General features: G+C 30.7%; 1 protein-coding gene across 1 annotated transcript in view; it reads right to left on the reverse strand.

Annotated features, from left to right (window-relative positions):
- The window catches only part of LOC107445150 (sodium-dependent dopamine transporter-like), a 165,457-nt gene extending 145,111 nt beyond the window's left edge, over window positions 1–20,346 (reverse strand). Inside the window, exon 1 of the mRNA XM_043053562.2 lies at window positions 20,169–20,346. The gene's annotated coding sequence lies outside the window, so the exon portion shown is untranslated. The remainder of the gene's footprint in view (window positions 1–20,168) is intronic.
- Window positions 20,347–23,850: the final 3,504 nt, after the last annotated feature.

Here is a 23,850-nt window from a genome sequence, read left to right on the forward strand (position 1 = left end):
TTTGTTTCTAAACTGAAAATAATTGTGACTTAAATGTGAATTCTTTACATGAAAATTTTGTTTCCCTTGATAAGAAAGGCATACATTATGTTTTGTACAACTTTTACTCATTTTGAATAAATATTTTAATGGCACTCTCATTTTTTCAGAGGAACATTTTTATTTTTAAGAAACGCACAACATTTACACAATAACCTCATTAGGACGTTTTTTTCATACTTTGCCTAAATTGCATTTGTCATTATATGGAATGCCTAGGTATTATATACAATGCCTAAGGAAAGTATGTAATACTTCTCATATTCCATTCCTTGCCTAAAAACATCAGGTATTACATACAATGCCTAGGCATTCTATAGAATGCCGGTGTTTCATACTTTGTGGGTAACATATATAATTCGATTAACTAAAGAAACGATTAGCAGTTTTTAACAAGGGATTTTTTTTTAATAATGTTGAATGGAGTATTGGAATATGTCTTGTCATGCGAAATTAATTAGTTAAAGGCTAGTTACTTTTTAGGGGTGTCTTGGGATATTCATCCACTTTTAGATGCACCTGGATAATTTTTTTTAAAAAATTTTTCCGCACATGCGCTGTATAAAGCAACTACTTCAATTTCTCTTATCTGGCGCAGTTTTTATTATTATTTTTTTAATTTTAGAACAATAATTTCGTTATCAGTTTAAAATTGATTCAAACACTTTGTTTAATTTTTTTTTTTTAATATTTAAGCTATAGCAAAAGTGGCATTAGACCTATATATATTTCGGACATTTACCAAAGATCTAGTCATACTGGGTTTGGTTAAGTGCCACTGCCCGGTATACATTTGCCAGGTATATCCTACACTGATGTTTTTTTAAGGTCAAGTGCCATTGCCCGGTATACATTTGCCCGGTATACCCCACACTGATGTTTTTTTAAGGTTAAGTGCCACTGCCCGGTATACCCTACACTGATACTTTTTTAAGGTTAAGTGCCACTGCCCGGTATACCCTACAATGATGTTTTTTAAGGTCAAGTTCCACTGCCTGGTATACATTTGCCCGGTATACCCTACACTGATGTTTTTTTAAGGTTAAGTGCCACTGCCCGGTATACCCTACACTGATGTTTTTTTAAGGTTAAGTGCCACTGCCCGGTATACATTTGCCCGGCACTCCAAACTCTGATGTTTGTTCTAATCTGTCGTCAGTAAGTATTAAAATATCGAATAAATGTAATTATATCCACGAATAAATTAATATCAAATCGGATGTAATAAATATTTCGGACATTCACCAAAGCCACTAATTTGATTGTCAACATTCACCGGTGAAAGTCAACAACCACCGATTTCGGTCATTCACAGTAACATGCACATCTTTTGCATAATAACCTCATCAGGACGATTATTTCATACTTTGCCTAAACAGCATCCGGCATTTCAAAAAATAAAAATAATTGGTTTTGTTGGCGATGATCTCGTATGCCGATAAAGAATCATGCATAGTACAGGTAAGGAAGATATTAACCTCGCAGGAAAAGTGGATGAATACCCGAAGGAATCCTTTTTAGGAACATAATTGTTTTAAAAGATAGCATTTTGCAGTGATTTTTCTAATAATAATATGCACATTTCCATTTTTGTAGTTTTTGGAAGTGAACTACAATTTTATTCTTTTTACGACGGATAGTTAAGATACTGGTGATAATTGTAACATAGGTTCTATTAATTTACTTTTCACCCATTTAGAAAGAGTGCAGTTTATAGTGTATTATAGTAAATGTATTAAGTTAATATCGATTTATAATTTACTATTATGTATTTTGAAAAAAGTTTTAACTCCACGAAGTAATATATTCAAAGAATTTTTCGTTTTAAAAAAAAAATGCCAAATTTGGCGATAAAAATCTCCATTCGGCAATACCTTGGGAAAATGATACGTAGAGTTGCAGGCTGTCATAGAGTTGCATATGTTTACAGTTTATCGTTCATCTGGCGAACGATTTTAAACATTAGTTCTTTTTGCGCAGTAAATCAAATTATTTTGCATTTTAAACACGAAAATAAAAAATTTATCATTGTTAAATTACTATTTATTATTAAAATTTTTTATAGTGATAATTCATAGCGGAGCAAAAAAAAATAAATTTTTAATTACTAGACCTAATGAATATCTTAAGTTTATTGAAAATTAAATTAATTCAATTCACTCATCTAATAAACGATATTAAATTACATAAGGTTAATTGTAGTACATAAATATAATCATTTGACATTTTAAACACGAAAAAAAAATTACTTAATGATTATAGTTTAAAATAGCGATAATATACAGCGGAACAAAAACATGCTAAAAAATTATAATACGAATGCTTTTGGTTCGTTTGTAATAAAGCTACACTAAGTTGTTTCAGTCATGTAGCAAACTATCTACAAAAGGTACTATCGCAGGTAAATTGAAATATTTGACATTTTAAGCACGTAAAATAATTACTTATGAGTACAGTTTAAAATAGCGATAATTTATAGTGGAACAAAAACATGCTTAAACATTATAATGCCAATGCTTTTGGTTCGTTTATAATAAAGCTACACTAAGTTATTTCACTCATGTAGCAAATTATCTCAACAGAGGTTTTATTTCAGGTTAATTAAAATATTTGACATTTTAAACACGAAAAGGAAAAAACTACGATTATAGTTTTAAATAGTGATAATTTATAGTGGAACAAAAACATGCTTAAAAATTATAATACGAATGCGTTTGATTCGTTTATAATAAAGCTACACTAAGTTATTTCACTCATGTAGCAAATAATTTAAAAAGAGGCTTTATCGCTAGTAAATTAAAATATTTAAGATTTTTAACACAAAAAGAAAAAAAAAACTACTTACGATTATAGTTTAAAATAGTGATAATTTATAGTGGAACAAAAACATGCTTAAAAATTATAATGCCAATGCTTTTGGTTCGCTTATAATAAAGCTAAACTAAGTTATTTCATTCATGTAGCAAACTATCTAAAAAGAGATTTTATCGCTAGTAAAATTAAAATATTTGACATTTTAAACATGAAAAGAAAAAAAAAACTACTTACGATTATAGTTTAAAATAGCGATAATTTATAGTGGAACAGAAACATGCTTAAAAATTATAATGCCAATGCTTTTGGTTCGTTTATAATAAAGCTACACTAAGTTATTTCACTCATGTAGCAATCTATCTAAAAAAGGTTCTATCGCAGGTAAATTGAAATATTTGACATTTTAAACACGTAAAATAATTACTTATGATTATAGTTTAAAATAGCAATAATTTATAGTGGAACAAAAACATGCTTAAAAATTATAATACGAATGCGTTTGATTCGTTTTTAATAAAGCTACACTAAGTTATTTCACTCATGTAGCAAATAATTTAAAAAGAGGTTTTATTGCAGGTAAATTAAAATATTTGACATTTTAAACACGAAAAGAAAAAAACTACGATTATAGTTTTAAATAGTGATAATTTATAGTGGAACAAAAACATGCTTAAAAATTATAATACGAATGCGTTTGATTCGTTTATAATAAAGCTACACTAAGTTATTTCACTCATGTAGCAAATAATTTAAAAAGAGGTTTTATCGCTAGTAAATTAAAATATTTGTCATTTTAAACACGAGAAGAAAAAAAAACTATTTTCTTAAATAACTACTTATTACAATTTAAATGGAGATAATTTATAGTGGAGCGCAAAAACATAAAAGCATGCTTTAAATTACTAAAACCAGCGCATACGCTAAGTTTATTATAAAACTACACTAATTCCTTCTCGCTCATGTAATAAACGATCTCAAATATGCGAGTTAAAATGTTAGGTATTCACTTCACGCTTTCAAATCAAATCTCGGCGTTCGCTCTCACAAAGCGCCAGTTTCCTAATTTCATACTTAGTTGACTAAATTCATTTTGGCTGGCATTTGACCTTCGCCGAGTGTAAAATAATGACAACTAAATGCAAATTTCTCTCGGCAATTGATATTCTCAATTATATTAAATTATTTGCTTTTTAAACGAATCACTAGCACTAAATGAACTTGTTGAGAACTGCCCGTTTGATTGATTGAGGAAAATTAATGTTAATTCGCGATTATTCTAAAGTGAGTACACTTGTTGAGCTTGAAACTGATTTAAATAGTTTATTTTTAAATGTTGTGGAGATAAAAAAAATGTGGTTTTTATCAGTTGAATCACAAGTTTATTTGATTCAAATATGATAAATGGATTCGAGGCAATCTGGTATCTTTCTTTGTGTGTGTTTATGATTCTAATATGCTAGTTGTCACCGTTTAATTCTTATACTATCAGTATAATATTTTCACAATAAATAAATTAGAAAAGTAAAATGTACAGTAAGTTGTTCAAATAGTGTGAAAAAAGTTGATGAACTAAAGTTATTGGGGTGTTCCGTTATGACAACCCTTAATATATTTGTATAGATCTTTTTTTGTCAAAAAAGTATGCATATTTTCATTTGCAAGTGAATATTTTTGAAAGAAAAAAAAAACTCAATATGTTACCAAAATCTATCGAATTACTTGTGAGGAAGGCGGGATGTAGAACTTTAATAACACCTTGATTGTCCAAGTTGCATTTAACAAAAATGTTATTAAAAATCGTTTTGCAATACCCCCGGAAACCATATAGACGTTCATGTTTTCAATCTCACTATTCTAAGGAGTCTAGGTTTCATAACAAAATTTTTAAATTTTTTGGAAAATAATATATTTAATGACATCTATTATTCTGACCAATTTGACAAGCATAAGATAACACTCAAAAAGATACTACAGCAAAAATACTGGAACTCACTCCGTGAAAACAGAAAATAATACTCCCATCTTTAAAACTGGAATCGTCTCCAAACTCAAGTAATATTTATTCAAAGGTTTGTCTTCAAATCAGTTCAAATGTTTTCATACTGTGCGCAAGATTTCTCGAATTCAAATAAACTCATTGAATCAAAATTTGGGAAACGGTTTGGCAGCAATCCACAAACTGACCAGACCGTAGACAACGAAGCAGTTAAAAAGTCTGTTAGGTTATCGAGATTACGTACCCCACTACGCAGAAACTGAGTACTTACTAACAAAACATTTGAGTCCGAAGAAACTGTCTTGGAAAGAAGTATGAAGAGTTTTGTTGAAGCACATAGTCTTCTTGACACCACGCTGTTTGGATAGACTTTTGTCATTCAATGTGATGCTTCCTGCATCGGCATCGGGCAAGCTAGGAAAGATAGGATCATGTATCCTATCAGCTATGTCATCCAAAACTTGACATAGTTAACTATTGAAAGAGAAACCTAAACTAGAACTTCAAGTAAGGGCAAATTTGAAAGATTAATGTTTGGAAATCAACAAAGTTTGGACGATTTCACCTTTAAGGCAGAATAAGACCCCGGTGCCTCATGTTGTATTTCGCAACCATAATTTATTAAAGTGCTAAATATAATATTTTGATCTAATTTAATACAAAATAATATTTAAAAAAAGGTATGAAAAATTTGTTTAATATAAATTCTGCGTCAAAGGGATAACATAAAGTTGCTTAAGTATTTATTCGAGATATAAATAATTATTTAGATGTTATTGCAGTATGCTTAATTGCCGTATGCTAAGAAGTGAGAGTTGATGTGAAAGCAACCATGCAGCTGTTTTGTCATATTGTATCTATTTTTTGAGAGCCTAGATTCAATTTCATGTGGGCGGGGGAGAAGGGAAAGATGTCTGGTGACGTCTAACTCGATCAGTGGAGAAGTGTAAGCAGAGGAGGTGAAGTCACGGTTTGAGAGGTGTTTGAGACCAATGCTTATTATATTTTCCCAATATTATTCTTTTAAGATTTTTGCTTATAATAAGAAAAAATTATGTTGCAAACAAGCTGAAAATCGGAAGTATAATTTTATCTCTCTTTCTCTTTTTTTTTTTTAGCTCACTGTGCACACAGATCAGCGGAGATCGAATTTGAGAAGGATATAGTATTTCTGTGACAGCTAAACAAATTATCTATTAGTCTCAAGTTAGTGAATTGTTTGGAAGAAATTTGAAACGTTCTTTAAGTTTTATCTTTCTCCAAATTGCTACAAACAGGCAAATTTTTTAAATTGAGTTTTTCTCTATTTCTCTATTGAGTGAGTATTATTTTTCAATCACTTTTGATTTAAGCCTGAAGTTGAAAGAAAGGGTGTGAGGGCTTTTACAATTTACCTTGATTTTCATTTGAAAAATAATAACATGCAGAAAAATTTAAAAAGAAAAAAATAAATAAAAAAAAAACGTATTTGTTCAGAGAAAATAAGTTGTGTCTGATTTCGCAACTTAATTAATAATTAGCACTAATTAATTTGCATGTTGAGGTAACTCCAAGAAACATTTCAAATTGGCCCCTAGCTCGTGAAAATCTGGATATTGCCAGTTATTGCGGGTATTTTTTTATTTTTTTTTATTTTGAGCACTTCACATTTTTTATAATAATATTTTGAATTCTAGTTTGTATTCTTTTTATATTATAATATTTATTTTCGTTATTTTTGGTAGAGACTTTTGAAACATTTATACTGTTTTAAGGAATCGCAAAACATATTTCTTATTTACTCTCTGCAGTTAAACTTTTTTTTTTCGTTTAGGTCATAATCAATCTTTAAAAATTGCTGAAATACTATTAAAATTACGTATCGATATTTGAAATATTATTTTTATTTTTGTCAAACTCTTCTTGCTCATAGTAATTATACAATAATTGTAATTTGTTATTCACATTTTTTTAGAAAAATGCACGTGTGACACTGTTACCCAAGATTGTGTTCATTCAGACAATGGCAAAGCTACTTGTATATGTAAAGATAAGCACTATTTTACGGGAACTAAGTGTGTTAAAGGTGAGTAGCAGCTGATGGCTTATAAATATAAAATATATTTATAATTATCACAAGCATTTAAAATATGAAGTTAAGATACACTGTTTCTTTTTAAAATCTGAATATATATTCTAATTTTAAATGAAACATCCTAATTTTTATTTCATTTAAATGGAAGCTGTAATGTTACTTTATATCATACAATGCAACTAAAAATTATACTGTTTTTGAAAACGAATGCAAGAGTTTTCTATAACATGTGCCTTTAACCCATTAATGTTCATAAAAGGAGCGTAATCAATGAAAAAGCACCTATATTAAAAAAGCTGTAGTACATTTCTATATAGATACAAAGAAAAGAAAGTTTTCTGGAAGTATATTGTAATAACTCGAGTGAATCGTGGTGGCTCAAGGAATAGAGCACTTACTTCCCAATTTGATGACTGGTAGATATGAATTCCGCACACGGCTCACACAAACCGCAGGCTGACAAAAAATATTTTCAATGGTAGGCGGATCATGAGTTAGAGTCCCCTTGCGCTCAGGCTAACTGTGGAATGGTGTCGTGGTTTTCCTCTCTATGTAACGCAGGTGCCGGTTAGTTCCATCAGAAAGTGCTCCACGAATTTAAATTTCTTCCAATACTTGATCCAGAAGCTCTCTTGTCCTTTGAATTGTGTTCAAAATTACAAGTTTGATTTTCTGAGTGTATGATTTTAGAGCTCGAAATACTTGACATTATACTTATTTAAAAAGGCAGACCAGCTGGTCACCGGAGGCTGCTATTTTCTGACTCCAATTGTTTGATGAAGTCAGACAAGATTCATTGGATAGTTAACCTTCAGAAGATCGAGAACCAGAAAAGGAGAAGCGTATAAGTCTTCTCTGGAAAGATCCTAGCAGTCCAGTATGTATTCTGCTGAGGCCGGCTGAGCTTGACATTTAGAGCAGACCTCCTGTTTTCAAAGAACGAGAGACTTTTTTGGGTTAGCGTAGTCATAAAGAGGAGGTGAATACAGCTCCTGTTGCTTTGAGGAATTTGAGAACCATAAATGTAGAAGTCTGGCTTGGTTCATGGTGGTAATTCTTTTAGTATAGAACCTACCTGTCAAACTGTCCAGCTTAGGAGCTCCTACCAGTAGCAAGTTGCTGCAGGCGTAGCCCTCCGGGTCATTGGTACACGCAAGCTTTTCCTCCCAGTCAAGGCAAGAACACCGTCGACGAGGGAAGCGGCTAGTAGTTATATAATCCAAGTGGATATTTCTCTCCATTATTTACCACTTCAGCTTTAAATGACTTTTGATCTAAATACGAATATCTATAATATTATTATATTATGATAGACCGAACTAGCTAGTTTCTGCAAATTATATCCTAATAAAAAGCTATTTGTGTAACCAATTTATTTTTGAAAAAATGAAGAATGGTCCTTTTATAAAGACGTGAGGCTGAAATGGATTAATATATATTGTTTATTCTTCGTCATTTTTTTACAGCAATCAAACTAGTTATGATGTCCTTAGTTTTAGTTTCCTGCTAAAATAATTGTTGAATAAGTCTTTTGTCTAAATGAGTGTAGGATATACTTTGTACTACGCGTGAACAAAAGTAACAAGAATAAAGCACGATCGAAGGCATAAAAACTGACATAATAATTTCAGTTCTATACGAAAAATTCTTCCTACGTATCGAAAAAAAATGATACATTAAAACAAAGGCAAACAAGATGTAATGAGAAAAAGGTGCTTTAACCAACGGAAAAGAAGGAATGTGTTAAGAAAAAGTGGTTTATCGATAGAAGAATCGAAGCAAGTTTGAATAAGTATAAAATTTTTTCTTCGTGTTTGAATATCTATTTTAATTTAATTTCCAGAACTTGAACACCTAAAGGTTCTCAACTTTTTCCCTAACACTTGTTCTTTTCTCCATTCTTTTTTTTTTGATAATCTTGTACAACTTGCTCGTGCTTCCGTACTATCCGTGCTTTCACTATTGGATAAAGCACTTTTTTCCTTGCGGCATCTTGTTTGCCTCTTTTTTTAATTTTATTTTTATTTTTTTGTATTCTATTCCTTATATTTCTACAATTTTTTTAATTATTTTTTGGCTCGAGTTCAAAAACAATATTAGAGAAGTTGAGATAAAATCAGGTATCTAAAGTTCGAAGGTCTGTAGGAGCTAAACTGTTAGACCTAGAAACTGTATGATTTAACCAAAACATTCATTGTCATAGATCTACTACTTATTTTTATAAATTATTTTTTGTAGAAAAAGTCAAACCTCTCAGATTTAAACCAGCGATTGTATAAAACTGAGTACACATGTTAACTCAGGGGAAAATTTAGAAATAGTTGAATTTCAGTAAAAGAGTAAAAGAAAATTCTATTTTATATAAGATTTTAAGAAAACTATGCATGCAATTTACATGTCACATGGCCAAAGCAATACTCAAGGTTGGGGAGAGGAAGATAATGACAATTACCCCAGGTCTCGGGATGGCTTAGGGCAAGACCAAACTTTTTTGCAAAAATATGGTGTTTATTAATGTTTTTTTTTAAAGAAAATGACAGAAAATTTCTGTAAAAACTACTGTTTTGCAGAAGCAGTCTTCAAACATTCTACAAAATATGAAAAGAGATCTTTTCGTGCTTTGAGTATGAAGCCCACAGAGCTCTTGAAATCCTTGAGTTTTGTTCAACATTCGATGTAGTTGTCTTCTTCCTCCATTGCACTGCCGCTCTCGTGGGTTCAGCATAAGCACACATTAAGGGGGGGGGAGGACACTTGTCCGAGGAGTACCCGTTTTATCTCACAAACAGAAGCTTTCAAAACGAAACAGAACACTACTACTTGTCAGGCTAAATCGTTTTTGCTTGTTAGAGTATGAATCTTTAGTAAAAATATAATAATTTGGACTAGAAATAAATTCTCTAACTTTAATGACCAATTGAAAAAGGCAGTTTAAATACAAGAGTACATAAGAGAATTGTTATAGCCCTCGTGAAACACTCCAATATGGTAGGTCCAACTTCTTGACTAGTAAAGTGCATTTCAGAGTTTGACCACTTGGAAACCGAACTAATTTCTCCAAAATCTTAGTACCCATTTAGCCCCATTACTCAGTTTCACAACACAAGATCATTACGGAATACCCTGCAGTCATTTTTTTTTCATATCATATAAAGTATGGTAAATATGTTCTACATTCTTTTCGTACATTTCTTTTAGAGGACACTTGTGCGACAAGAACTCCAAAATGTGAACAGAAATGTAATGAAGGAACATGCTCATGTGATGCTCAGCATTATGATGTGAAAGNATGTCTGTGAAAAGTACTCATCATTAATTTGCTTTTTTCATTTATATACACCAGATCATTTATTCTTTTCCAGTCTTGCACTGAAAACCGGTGCTAAGTAAATTTCAAACATGTTAATTGAATTTAATTGAATGTAGGGTTTAGTGGCACAAAGTTCTCGAACATGTTAATGAACCGTGAAGTATTAACCAATTGCCTTAAAAATAAAATAGATTTGATAGCTTTTGTCAGTTTGAATAGAATTTGAATAATTCTGAATGATGTCTGTGAGAAGTACTTATCATTAATTTGCTTTTTTCATTTATATACATCATTGATTCTTTACCAGTGTTCCAAGGAAAACCGGAGTTAAGTAAATTTTAAGCATGTTTAAGCACCGCGAAGTATTAGCCAGTTGCCTTAAAAATAAAATAGATTTAATCACTTAAGATCATTTCAGATGTCTATTAGAATGACATTTGGCTAATTCTAGATGATGTCATGTACTAATCACTATATTCTGGCATTTTTCCTTTATATACGACTCGACAATGATTCCTTACAAGTAAGCCCAGAAGCGTCAATTTTCCGGAAATTCATAACTGTTTATTAACTGTAAATTCTTAGTTCATTGTGCTGAATATTTTTGTCCTCTAAAATGAGTTCATTAAAACTGGACAATGCCTATAATTAGTAGTAATGATAAGCCTTTTGCAATTTTCACTTTTTCTAGGCTGTAGATAAAGGATTCTTGCAGAAAATGTTGATGGTTAAAAACCTGCAGATTTTGTGATGCTAATTGTTGATAGCATTAAAATTTTTTCCTATCTTCACCTAAACAAACTTGAGAATTTAAGAATTTCATATCTTTTAATTTAAAAATGGTTGGAATTATTAAGAATGACTTATGTAGAAAATATTGATGTATCAAAACAATAGGCTTTATGACATAAATAATCTGTTTTCGCACATTTGGTTGTGTTTTTTGAACGTGTTTGTGCAATGATTTTAGAAACATATTCAATTTAAAAAATTTGCTCTAGAATATTATACATTTTTATTTGAATTATTCATCCAACCCAAAAATATCTCATATAAATCCGGGGATTAAAACATTTCTATAAGAAAATAACAATGTTTTAAAATATAGCTGAGAAGAAAGGCTATTTAATTCCTCTTGCAAAATTCTTGAAGACGAAATTGTGTTGAGGGAACGTTAAGAAAATAGAATGAATATATTGCAAAAAGAGTGTGATTCACCGTATGTTTTTAAGTTTGATTTCATTATTGAAATTATCGTCTGTTTTAATTAATTAGCATATTTAAGGTTAAACCCTTGAATCATAAGAGTGTGCCATAGAACATGAAAATTCAGTCACTAGGACAAAAATTATTAATATATTCTGTTTCTTATTATGTTCGCAGTACATGGATTCATTTGTTTTTAGAATGTACTTAAAGAGCATATTTTGAAACGTATTCAACTTAAAAAATTTGATCTAGAATATTATATATTTTTAATTAGAATTATTCATCTAACCCAAAAATATCTCATATAAATCGGATGATTAAAACATTTTCTTTTATAAATAACAATGTTTAAAAACATAGCTGAGAATAAAAGTTATCCAATTCCTCTTGAAAAATTCTTGAACACAAAACTGTGTTTAGGGAACGTTAAAAAAAGAGAAAAAATCCGAAAGAAATCTTTATTAAAAAGGGTTTGATTTTCAATATGTTTTTGAATTTAATTTCATTATTAAAAATTATCGTCTGCTCTAATTAATTAGTATATTTAGAGTTAAACCCATGAATAATAACGGTGTTCCATAGAATAAAAATTCAGTCACTAGAACAAAAATTATTAATATGTTCTGCTCTTTATAATGTTCACAGTACATGGATTCATTTGTTTTTAGAATGTATTTAAAGAGCATATTTTGAAACATATTCAACTTAAAAAATTTGATCTAGAATATTATATATTTTTAATTAGAATTATTCATCTAACCCAAAACTATCTCATATAAATCGGATGATTAAAACATTTTCTTTTATAAATAACAATGTTTAAAAACATAGCTGAGAATAAAAGTTATTCAATACCTCTTGCAAAATTCTTGAACACAAAACTGTGTTTAGGGAACGTTAAAAAAAAGAGAAAAAATCCGAAAGAAATCTTTATTAAAAAGGGTCTGATTTTCAATATGTTTTTGAATTTAATTTCGTTATTAAAAATTATCGTCTGCTCTAATTAATTAGCATATTTAAGGTTAAACCCTTGAATCATAAGAGTGTGCCATAGAACATACAAATTCAGTCAGAACAAAAATTATCAATATGTTCTGTTTTTTATTTTGCGCACAGTACATGGATTGCTCTTAGAACGTATTTAAAGAGCATATTTTGAAACATATTCAACTTAAAAATTTTGTTCTAGAATGTTATAAATTTTTATTCGAATTATGCATCGAACGTAAACTTGCATCAGAAAAATCCGGGGATTATAATTTTTCCATTAAGAAATAACAATATTTCGAAATATAGTTTAGAAGAAAATATTTTCAATTCTTCCTTCAAAATTCTAAAACTCGGAATCATATTTTGCGAATGTTAAGAAATGGGGGTGACGCTGTGATAATTTTTTTTTCTTCTAGAAATTCGATCAATGGAAATTTCTTTTACAATCTTCCCTTTTTCTAAACATTTTTAACTCTTATTCAAGGAAACGAAAATACGGATTCAGAAATAATCGGATTATAATTTTTTTTTTTTTTATGTTATTTTTTCGAGGAATGGTGAATCTTTATCTTTTGAAAGTTTCGCTTCTTTCGAACGGTTTCGAGAATTTTTTTTTTCTTCTTAAAGATGTGAGCGCAAAGGCAAAACCATGAAATTGAAAGAGGTTTTGAGATACAGTGGAGTTGAATTTCTTTTTTTTTTTAACGCAAAATAGTTGTGAAACTTTAGATCCGAAATAGCCTGGAGAAATTTTGGATTAAATTCTCCTGTTCTATTTAATATGAAGAACTAAAAACGTAAATTTGATAGCCATGATATCAGGGGATGTATAGAAATATAAAATAGTTAAAATTTGATCGAGATTGACGAAACAGGAAAAATATTTATTACTTAGAACAAAAAACAGTATTAACATTGTATTAAAAAATATTTCCATATTAAAACTTGCTACTGTTTCTGGCGATAAACTTCCAGTTACATTTTCTATTACAGCGCAAGCTCTGCAGAACTTAGAAACTTAAAATTTCGAAAGTGTGTAAAAAATGTACAAGGAGTACGATAAAATCAAAAAATCCATCTATAAATAGTTCGAAAATGTTTATGTATAAGCCTTGAAGTAAAAATAACCATGCGGATCACTCTGCAGCTCGATAAAATACTACAGAAATGTACTGAAAAGGGTTATTTTCATTTATGAACTTAGAACGACTTTTTTTATGAAATTAATATTTGTTCGCAAGTTATTGCAATTTTAATTTTTTTTTGCTTTAATTAATGATTACTCCTCATTGTTATAGAGAATTTTATCTTTCTCTAAAGGTTTACATTTTGTATACCAGTGCTTGACTTGGTGTAAAAAAATAAGGGGAACAACTGATTATATATCGTCGCTTTGAAACTAAACCGTGGTAACTCAAAAAAGCAAGTTTTTCAGGAGAGCGATTTCAAACTTTCCGCGCTAATGCTAATCGCGGCAATACGATGACGATTTATCTGCTCTCTAAATTAACTTTATGGAACTATAAAGATAACAGGTTGTTTTTCTAAAAAGGTGACTTTTTTTACACAAAATGATCCAAAAATCTCATTTTTCGACTTTTTTGAGTTACAACGGTTTAGTTTCAAAGCGACGATATAATACTCCGATATAAATCTTAACATTTACACTGGAGTTTTTTTTTTTTTTTTAAATTTTAAAAAATTAAGTCGTTTTCAATTCGAACTGTTATAAAGATTATCATTTATATATTGTAAACAATGAAAATACCTTTTCATTTATTTCTTCTTATTGTATCGCACAGTTTGTAATTCTAAGTTTTTTTTCCGAATACAGTTGATTATTTTTAAATCCAGCTAATCATTCTTTTTGTTACGATTAACATACTAACATGTTATTACACAAAACTAGAGTAATTATATATATCATAAACAAAATAATATTTTTTATTAAAAAGCTGATTTTAGATAAATAATAATTAATGATTAAAATAATGATGAATGAGGAGTAACCAGGTGAGCGTCGTATGAGCAGGGCTGGAACCTTCTGGCATAGTAAATAATGAAGAGAAAAAAAAAGAGATAAAATAAATAATAAAAAAAAGAAAGGGCTGATGATATATTTACATACCAGATGCCCTAAAGTAATCCATGATATGAAAATTAACTTAATAAAAAAATGTGTAATGATTAAGAAGCCAGAAAACTTTTCCTCGTTAAACTTCAAAATTGGTAACAGATCCCGCCAAAAGATGGCGTTGCTGACGACAGTTCGTTTAATTTTCGTTTTATTTTAAATCTGTCTAATGGAACATAGGAGTCGAATAAATTTGTCCTCAGACTGTTGCTGTATAAATTGGAGCAATTGGGATGACTTTTGAGTAATTAGAGCAACAAATTTGTCAATATAATCGAGATTGCACGAAAAAATAATTTTACACCAAATAATTTACCTTTTAAATTTTAAGTATAACACAAGATAACGTTCAAAAGAACAATACAAATATTTCTCTATAATAATATTTTTTAAAAACGTATTCTAGAGATTTAACGATTTATTAGCGTTTTTATTTTTAATTCGAAAATTTGACTTGATTAATTTAGTTATCTGACTGCTTTTTATATGCAAATATTTGAGGGAAAATCCTTACTAAACTTTACGAAGAAAATCGGATTAAAAACATCAAAGAGCTATTGATTCTTATGTTTTTAATCCTGCCGGAGTTTTTAAATTCCCATAATTTTGAAAATTTGGGTGATACGTAACTACCACCCTAAATATAAATTTTGAGGATTCATGTCATAAATAAAGTAAAAATGATACATTGTGGATTGCATTTTAATATTTGAACGAGAATAATGTTAAATACCCATATGAATCTGAGGAAGACAGGACTAAAAGCATTAAAATCAATGTGATACAGAAGTGTCAGGCCGATTGTAGAATCACCTTCGAGTTTCATTCGGAAATCAAACTGGTTTTCATGTTTTGGAGTCTCGCCTTCCTAAATAATCATTCGTCAGATTTTGATATCATCTATTTTAATTTAAATATGAATTTGTGACTCTTCATGTGTGCATACTTTTTTTAATTTTATTTACAGGAGTGTGTGTGTAAGGATTAAAAAAATTCAGGTTAGTCATGAAATGAATTGCTCTACATATAAATCTCTAGTGTTTATTAACTTGAACAATTGGAACAAAGCTGTGAGCGGTGTTATGCGCAGATATGCGTTCGATATCTTGAGGATTTAAAAAACAATGGAACGGCCCAGGTACATTTACAGGGAACAAATTTTAAAATTTACAAAAACAAACAACTATTTAAGCACATCGATACATGATCCTCACAGTAATTTTCAATTGAAGTAAAACAACATTTTTAGAGGAATAGTGACAGCGCTAAACGGAGATGAAGAGAGCACGATGCAGCATATAGATAGCTGTGTTTTTTTTTTCCTTGGCTCGTTCAGTAGTCGAAATCATATGAAAATATCCTTTCTTCAATTTCTGTTATATCCCCGTGATTTTTATGTTAAAAATATCTTTCCAACTTTATTTCCTGTATTTTTTACATCCGAAATTTGTTCATTTATTCACTGTAAGTGTAATTGTGAAAACTCAATTGTTATAAATCTTAATATATCTTGCATAAAGATGCCATCAGAAATTTCATTTCGATTAGTTAACTTCTTATAGCGCCAAATTTTTCTAGTGACATTATGTTCGAATTTTTTGGGAATTGAGATTGATTTAATAAAAGAAATTCATTTTGCTTTTAACCTAAAATTAATTCAATTTGTAAAATAATTTTTTTGTCTTGTAATTTTTCAAAAGTTTATTAACTGTAAAGAATTGGCTGTTTTTCGAATCATGAGAAATGATAAAAAGAACGAACGCATAATGCAGAAGTGAAAATAGCTCTACGCTAATCCTCACTGTTACTCACATTATGCAAAAAAATACTCTTTATTAATATCGTTTTCCCATTTTTTGAAGTTTTCAAGGCACAGTCGCACAAATCATAAGGAGGAAAATAGCTCTCTATCAACATTAAAAAAATTAATGAATTTGGTGGGATGTAGTTTTTCCAAGATCTTGTAAAAAATTAAGCTTTCAAGCTACTTAAGCTTCATGCGTAGGAAAGCTTTTTTTTTTTTCCCTCCTTGTAAAAATGAAGGGTGAAAGTTACTGAACAATCAGTAAAAGCTATTTTATCGTCACTGGTAAGTACATTCTGCCCCAAGTAGGATTTCTTTAAATAAAAATAACAATAATTTTTAAAAAATCTATAAACAGATTAAAACAACCCCTGCCTACAGATTTATTTCTCATTTGAATTTTTATATATAAGAGAGCTAAAATGGAATTCAAAATTCTTGAAGAACTTAAAAAAAAAATCAAATAAAGGCTGTTTTTAAAGTATGAAAAATGATGAAAACATAATATGTTGGAATAGCATTATTGATCGCGCTTCTCAGACGGAATCGAAAAATAAAAATTAAAAATTTCGTATTTTTCGTTTATTTTTGCTTTCAATGCATAAATAATGTTTTGTTTACAACAATGATATTTTAATATTCGGTTGTTATATTTTTATATGATTGATTTGTGCAGCTATATTTGTTCTGATATTATTCAGAACATTCTCATTTGCAAATTATCTCACCGAGTCATAATTTTATTGTAATGCTATGTACAATAATAAAAATTAAAAATAAATAAATAAATAAACGAAACCCTTGAATAACTTTTCAACTAATGATGGCATTTTCAAGCACCAGGACTCAATCTTAATGATTTGAGGAGGCGACCTCAAAAATGCTGATTAATAAGTACAGACGATATTTTAAATTACGAAATCAGACACAAAAACGTACTTCCTCTGAAAAAACATACCTTTTTTTTCAAAAGGATTACTATTCTTGATCCCCAAAATATAGAGGGCAGCAGCTAATAAATATGATCAAGTTGTCTGCAGGGGAAAGCGCTAGAAAGTTTGGACCCCTTAATGATAATTATACTTTTTGCGAATTTCGCATAAAATGTACTTATCCAAAGTAGTTGTTTTTTTTTTCAGTATCTTTTTTTAATCAAATAGTTTTTAAAAGGTAGTTTTTGCGTATTTCGTATAAAATGTGCTTATCCAAAGTAGTTTTTTTTCAGTATCTTTTTTAAGTCAAATAGTTCTTAAAAGGTAGTTTTTGCGTATTTCATATAAAATGTGCTTATCCAAAGTAGTGTTTTTTTTTTCAGTATCTTTTTTTAATCAAATAGTTTTTAAAAAGGTAGCTTTTGCGTATTTCGTATAAAATGTGCTCATCCAAAGTAGTTTTTTTTTCAGTATCTTTTTTTAATCAAATAGTTTCTAAAAGATAGTTTTTGCGTATTTCGTATAAAATGTGCTTATCCAAAGTAGTGTTTTTTTTAGTATCTTTTTTTTAATTAAATAGTTTTCAAAAGGTAGTTAAATACATTATTTTTTTAAAAAAATACTAGCTTAAAAAAAGTGAAAAATAGTATTTTTTTAAGTTAAAAAAAGCGTAATTCATTGGATTTTTGTATAAATAAGAACATTTATTTTGACCAAAAATATGTATTATATATATTATATGTATATATTTACTGGCATGCACCAATCACAATGCTCAAAACAATTACCAAGATTTTATTTAATATGTTTGTAAGAGATCGAGTAATCTTGCGAGCCAGGTTTGAAAAATATATTGAAAGACAAGACTTAGAATAAATAACTTTAAACAAAATACATGAGTTAGTAGACGATTCCAATATAAGAAATGAGTCTGTTATTTTCTGTTGTCAGAGATGGGGTTTCAGCATTTTTGTTGTAACTTTAGAAGTTCTTTGAGTATTATTTTATACTTGTAGTCAAATGGCTCAGAATAAAACAGGTTATAATATATATTTTTTTTCTTCAAAAAATAAGAACAATTGTTGAAGAAAACCTTTTAGATCCCTTTAGTTGTTTCGTTTTTTTTTTTTCTTCGTTTCTTATTTTGCGCATTCTACATTGCACATTATTAAAAAAATGCTTGCTTTGATAAACTTTTGATCTAGTAATTGGGATTTTACCTACTGCATCAGTACATACGATGAGAAACTAGAACATTGTCGGAAGAACATAAATTGGAATACAAACGCAGCGCTTTTTTTATTCAGACCAGTTTAGCGAATTTTACCTTATCTATACTCAATATAATTTTTATTTGCGCAGATGCGACGACTTTATCAATAAATTTACGTAGGAACTCAAGACCTTGCTAGAGTTAAAAAGTGATATCAGGAATATATATATATATATATATATNTATATATATATAATATAGTTATTTTATAATTTATAAATATTTCACTTCCCTATAAGGTTAATATATTATACAAGAGCTTTTAATTTGCCCCAGTAGTGTTTAGCAAATGTTGCACAATTTTTTTTAAAATATATAATGGAAATATGTTTCTAGAATACATGAATATGTTAATTTCAATGCTACAAATATGTTGGTTCTAATTTTCTTTTACCCGGGAAGTCTTCAACTTTTCTATGACATTTTTAGTTTCAGATTAAAGTAATTAAATCCTATTTTTTAATGATATCTCAAAACCATATTTTAAACTGATTGTAAAGACAATAAAAATAATGATAAAAAACATGTAGCAGAAATTAAATAAGTTGTATAAAGACATACTTTTTCGTTTCCAAGTAAATCGCTTAAAAATTGCAGGTACGATCAGGTAGGAGAGTGAAAGCGATGTTTTGTACAAAAAATATTTAAAATTTTCGTAACAGCAACAGCTTGTTTTGTAATGGCTACTCGGGATGTATATTTATGGAATATTTTTTAAAAAAGAATTTGACAAAGATTATAAGTAGGGGTCACAAAGGAAAAAAAAGCAAACAAACAAAGGAGCTTCGAAATATAACGCATCATTATTGGATAAGGGGAGTTTAAAATTCCTCAGACAATCAAATTGGTTTTGATGTTTATATTCCTTTATTCAGTAAAATTTCATCCGTTACGTAAATATTAATTTGTGACTCCAAATGTGCTAACTTTTTTTCAATTAATTTAAAAATTAACTAAAGGGTGATTATTACAGATCACCTTATATATGCAGACAGTCTGAAAAGTGCTTTATCTTTTTCATTTATGCAAATTCCATTGTTGCTTATACTGTCGAATTATTTTAAAATTGATATTTTTTTCAAAAAATCTACACTGCTTTACCTTTTTTTTTAAACACAACAAACATTTCAAACTTCTGTTAAGGTAAAAACTTAAATTAATCTACAATAACTATCACAGTCTTTAGCAGCCTATTTATTACATCATCTACCATAAACATACATCGTAGCAAAATAAATTTTTAAAACTTAATAACATAGAAGACATTTAAAATGACACAACCAATGTAATTTTTTGTAATGCAACCACTATTGAAATCAAAGAGAATTTTTAGTAATGAAAAATGTTCTCTTTCATTTCACTATGCTTAAAAATTATAATGTTTGATTTTAAATGACACTTAAAGGGTCAGTCAGAGATTTTGGTAACTTATTTATTGTTTAGTTTATTAGAGAAACGAATTAATTTGACGGACTTAAATTAAATCACTTATTTTAACAGTAATCGACCCATACAACCGCGAGTACAGAAACATATACACTTTTTTAAAATAAAAACCATTCAGTTTAAGCAAATAAATGAGTAAATACATACCTTTGCAGTGAAATTCATTTAAGATATTCGAAATCTCTTGATATATGTACAAAACAGCATCTTAATAAACTAATACACGTACACTATGAAAAGAGGTAGGTAGATTGATTAATTGATTGGTTTATAGGTTCTGATTGATAGATTGGTACCTACTACCAGTTCGTTCCCCCACAAATGCATTCTTAAACACAGTCAAGAGAAGCCATTGCCTCCCTATCTAGTCCAACATTGAGCTGAATGTAAGACACGGTTCCCAGTAAATCACCGAAGTCAAACATCACCGGCAGCGGTCAGTGAGGGGGAGGGTGGCAACTTTGACCCTAAAGTGCTCGATTTCAGGTTACCAAAGGGGGGGGGTCCATTCCCTTAGCAGAGGATCAAAATTGTGATGCCATGTCTTCGGTCCTCGTATATGTTTCCCAGATCGTCATCAATAGCCGATTGTGCAGCTCCAACGCAACGTATAATTACTACTTCCCTATTCAAGTAGTCTGGCTCATCCGCCCAACACTCTGTAACGTGGAGGTAGCGGGTTCAAATCCCATCGGAATCCTGTATGCATCTTTGTGGTGGCCTTCCCTAACTTGTAATAAGTGTTCTTCAACCAGACAAAGGCTTATAAAACGTCTTTGTAATAAACAGACAAGCCTGCATAGGTATGTGTAGCATTAAATAAAATCAAGAGGGACCTCCCTGATCGAGCGGGTCTCACTGTTCCGCCGAACATTATGTAGCGTTGAGGTAACGGGTTCGAATACCACCGTAGCATTGGGAGTATCTTTGTAATGTCCCTCTCTTACTCGTGATATTTGTTCTTCAAATTGACAAAGGCTTAGAAGCCTGTATTTGCCTATTTAAAAATAAACAAAACAAAAAAATAACACGACCAAAAGGTGCTTGAAAGACTGGGTTTTCTTTGGTATGATTGTTGAAGTAGCACTAAAACTATACTAATGAACTAGTGGGACATCCTTCAGTGATGATCCAAAGACAATATTAACATATGCGTACACCACTATGAAAATTTAGATCAAAAGAAATGGCAGTAGATGGCTCTCTTTTGCATCAAGCGAGGATTTGGGATCATCCTATTGGAGTAGATTCCTAACCAAAAGGAAATGATCGAAGACAGTGCAGTCCGATCTGAAATCCAGACTTTAGAACGGGGGAATCGAACGCCGACCCTAACTTGGTATAGAGTTAACCCACCACACCGACTAGGTGGCCTCGAAAAACTATAAGTTCGAGAAGTGCAGCACAGATGGTAGCAGATTCATGTTTCCAAGGTCACTATAGAACCTCAGTGCTTACAAGTGAACAGCATATAAGTGTTTAATTCAAGTAGGACTAACTTCTTAGAAACATTTTCTTCCAATGCCCACCTGCGTTAACATCCGTCAATTCAGGCATTTACAGGGCGATTTTGTTGGCCTCTCTTTCAGGGGCACCATATTAGGTGGGCCAACGTCGCTCCCGCAGTGAGGACAGATAGTACAGAGAAGGAAAGAACATCCATGCCTTGCCCGGGATTCAAACCCAGAACCTTTCTAATGCTTTCCTAATGCCCACTTCTTAGAAACACACTAGAAGAATAGGTAAGTGAGATGTGTAAACTTTGAGAGAAAAGACCTCAAATTCGTGTATAGTCAATGTTGAATACAGAACAGTTTTCTGTACATTGCATAAATGGAAAATACCTGTATCCATTTATATACTGTTGCTTAAAATACACTAACCAATTTTAAGCAACAGCTTTTATGGCTTCGTTATTAAAAATTTGTGAAAAAGTTTCTATGATTACGTTACTCATCAATTTTTGGTTGCGTCATTTTTTTAAAACAATATTAATATAAAAAAATAATAATATGCAGCGGACAAAACTAATCTAAGATGCAATTTCTATATAAATTCAATATTTCTAATAAGATTTCGATATTTTTAAGGCGATGGTAACATTCTGAGGAGTTGTAAAGAGAACTAATTCAACGTTAATGGCCTGCACACACCCATTTCACGTGAGAAGCTTTCTTCAACTCCATGAAGACATTCACTGACATCGCATGGCATTGACATCCATAGGCGCACCAACCTGAAACAAAATATGTTAGAGGATATAATTTAAACAGGACCAAAAATTATTTGCCAAATTTGAAATTTGCATTAGTTAGTTGTCTTAAAAATGGCGTTTTAAACTTTAATACTTTAAAACGCCACAAAAAGATTATAAGTGCTATATAGGGATCGAGTCGTTTAATGGTTACCTTACCTTCGCTTGTACATCAATTTATCACCAATAACAACAAGCGTAAAAGGTTAAATCGCAGACATTAGAGAGATTTTGCATAAGGAGCATCTGGCATGAACACGTGCAGAGATAAATGTACAGCTTACTGTGATCTGTTCAGGAATACAAGCACTTTTCTCAAAAAGTTTAAAATTAGTTCGCTACATTTGTCAATAGATGGCCCTGCTGAACTATAAAAACAATGCTGCTAAGTCTCAAAAAATTCCAACTGAAGCATTGCACGTGCATCAGTTAATATTACTGATCACCAGCGCCATGACATTACATGAAAGAATGGTTTAGTGTCATGAAATGATTTGTTGTTGTTGTAGTTCATTTACGTCGCACTAGAGCTGCACAATGGGCTATTGGCGACGGTCTGGGAAACATTCCTGAAGATGATCCGAAGACATACCATCACAATTTTGATCCTCTGCAGAGGGGACGGCACCCCCGCTTCTGTAGTCTGACGAATTGCACTTGAAGTCGAGCATTTAACAGTTAAACGAGGACCAATACCGCACAATCTTGGTTCCTACGCTGAGTAATCCAAGGGGCCACCCACTCGCACACTGACCGCAGCCAGTCTCGAAATGAATGGGAAGCTTAAGGAAAATCAATATGGTTTTAGAGAGGGAAAACCAACAAAATCCAAGATAAGTTGGTAAGTTAGAAGTATAAGATAAGTTACAGATAAAACAAATAAAGCGGCAGCAAGAAAAAAAATAAGATGCTAAAAGTAACTATATAATGGTACTGACAGAACCAACATCCTATGTAAATTTAAAAGCTCAAGCAAGAGTTCAAGGAATCTGAAAGCCTGCAACAGTTAAATTGAATTTAAAATTATTTCTCTATTACTAAAATCCAGTCAACCAATGTAACGAACGCACTGCTGGATTATAGTGGTTCAGCCAGCCGTTGATCGTGAAATTGGTAAAATTTCCGAATCAATTCATTCACTATCAGCCAACCAATATAACTCAGTTTGAACCTTGAGGTAACGCAGTGGACTGATGGTTAAGACACGGTTCCCAGCAGATCACCGAAGTCAAGCATCACTGACTGCGGTCAGTGTGCGGGTGGGTGACCACTTGGATCAGTCTGCGTAGGGACCGTGGGTGTGCTGTATTGGTCCACGTTAAACTGTTCTACAGTAAAGTGCTCGACTTCGCGTGCAGGTCGTCGGGCTACTCAAAATTGTGATGGCATGTCTTCGGATCATCCTCAGGGATGTTTCCCAGACTGAGGCCAATAGCCCATTGTGCAGCTCTAGTGCGTAGTAAATGAACAAATCAATCAATCAATCAAATAGAACCTTGAGTATTTTATAAGTTGATTACTCATCTTAAAATGTTGTCTTTCAAAAAAATAAATAATAAACAAATAAATAAAATA

Source organism: Parasteatoda tepidariorum, chromosome 6 (assembly GCF_043381705.1).
Source record: "Parasteatoda tepidariorum isolate YZ-2023 chromosome 6, CAS_Ptep_4.0, whole genome shotgun sequence".
NCBI classification, from domain to species: Eukaryota; Metazoa; Arthropoda; class Arachnida; order Araneae; family Theridiidae; genus Parasteatoda; species Parasteatoda tepidariorum.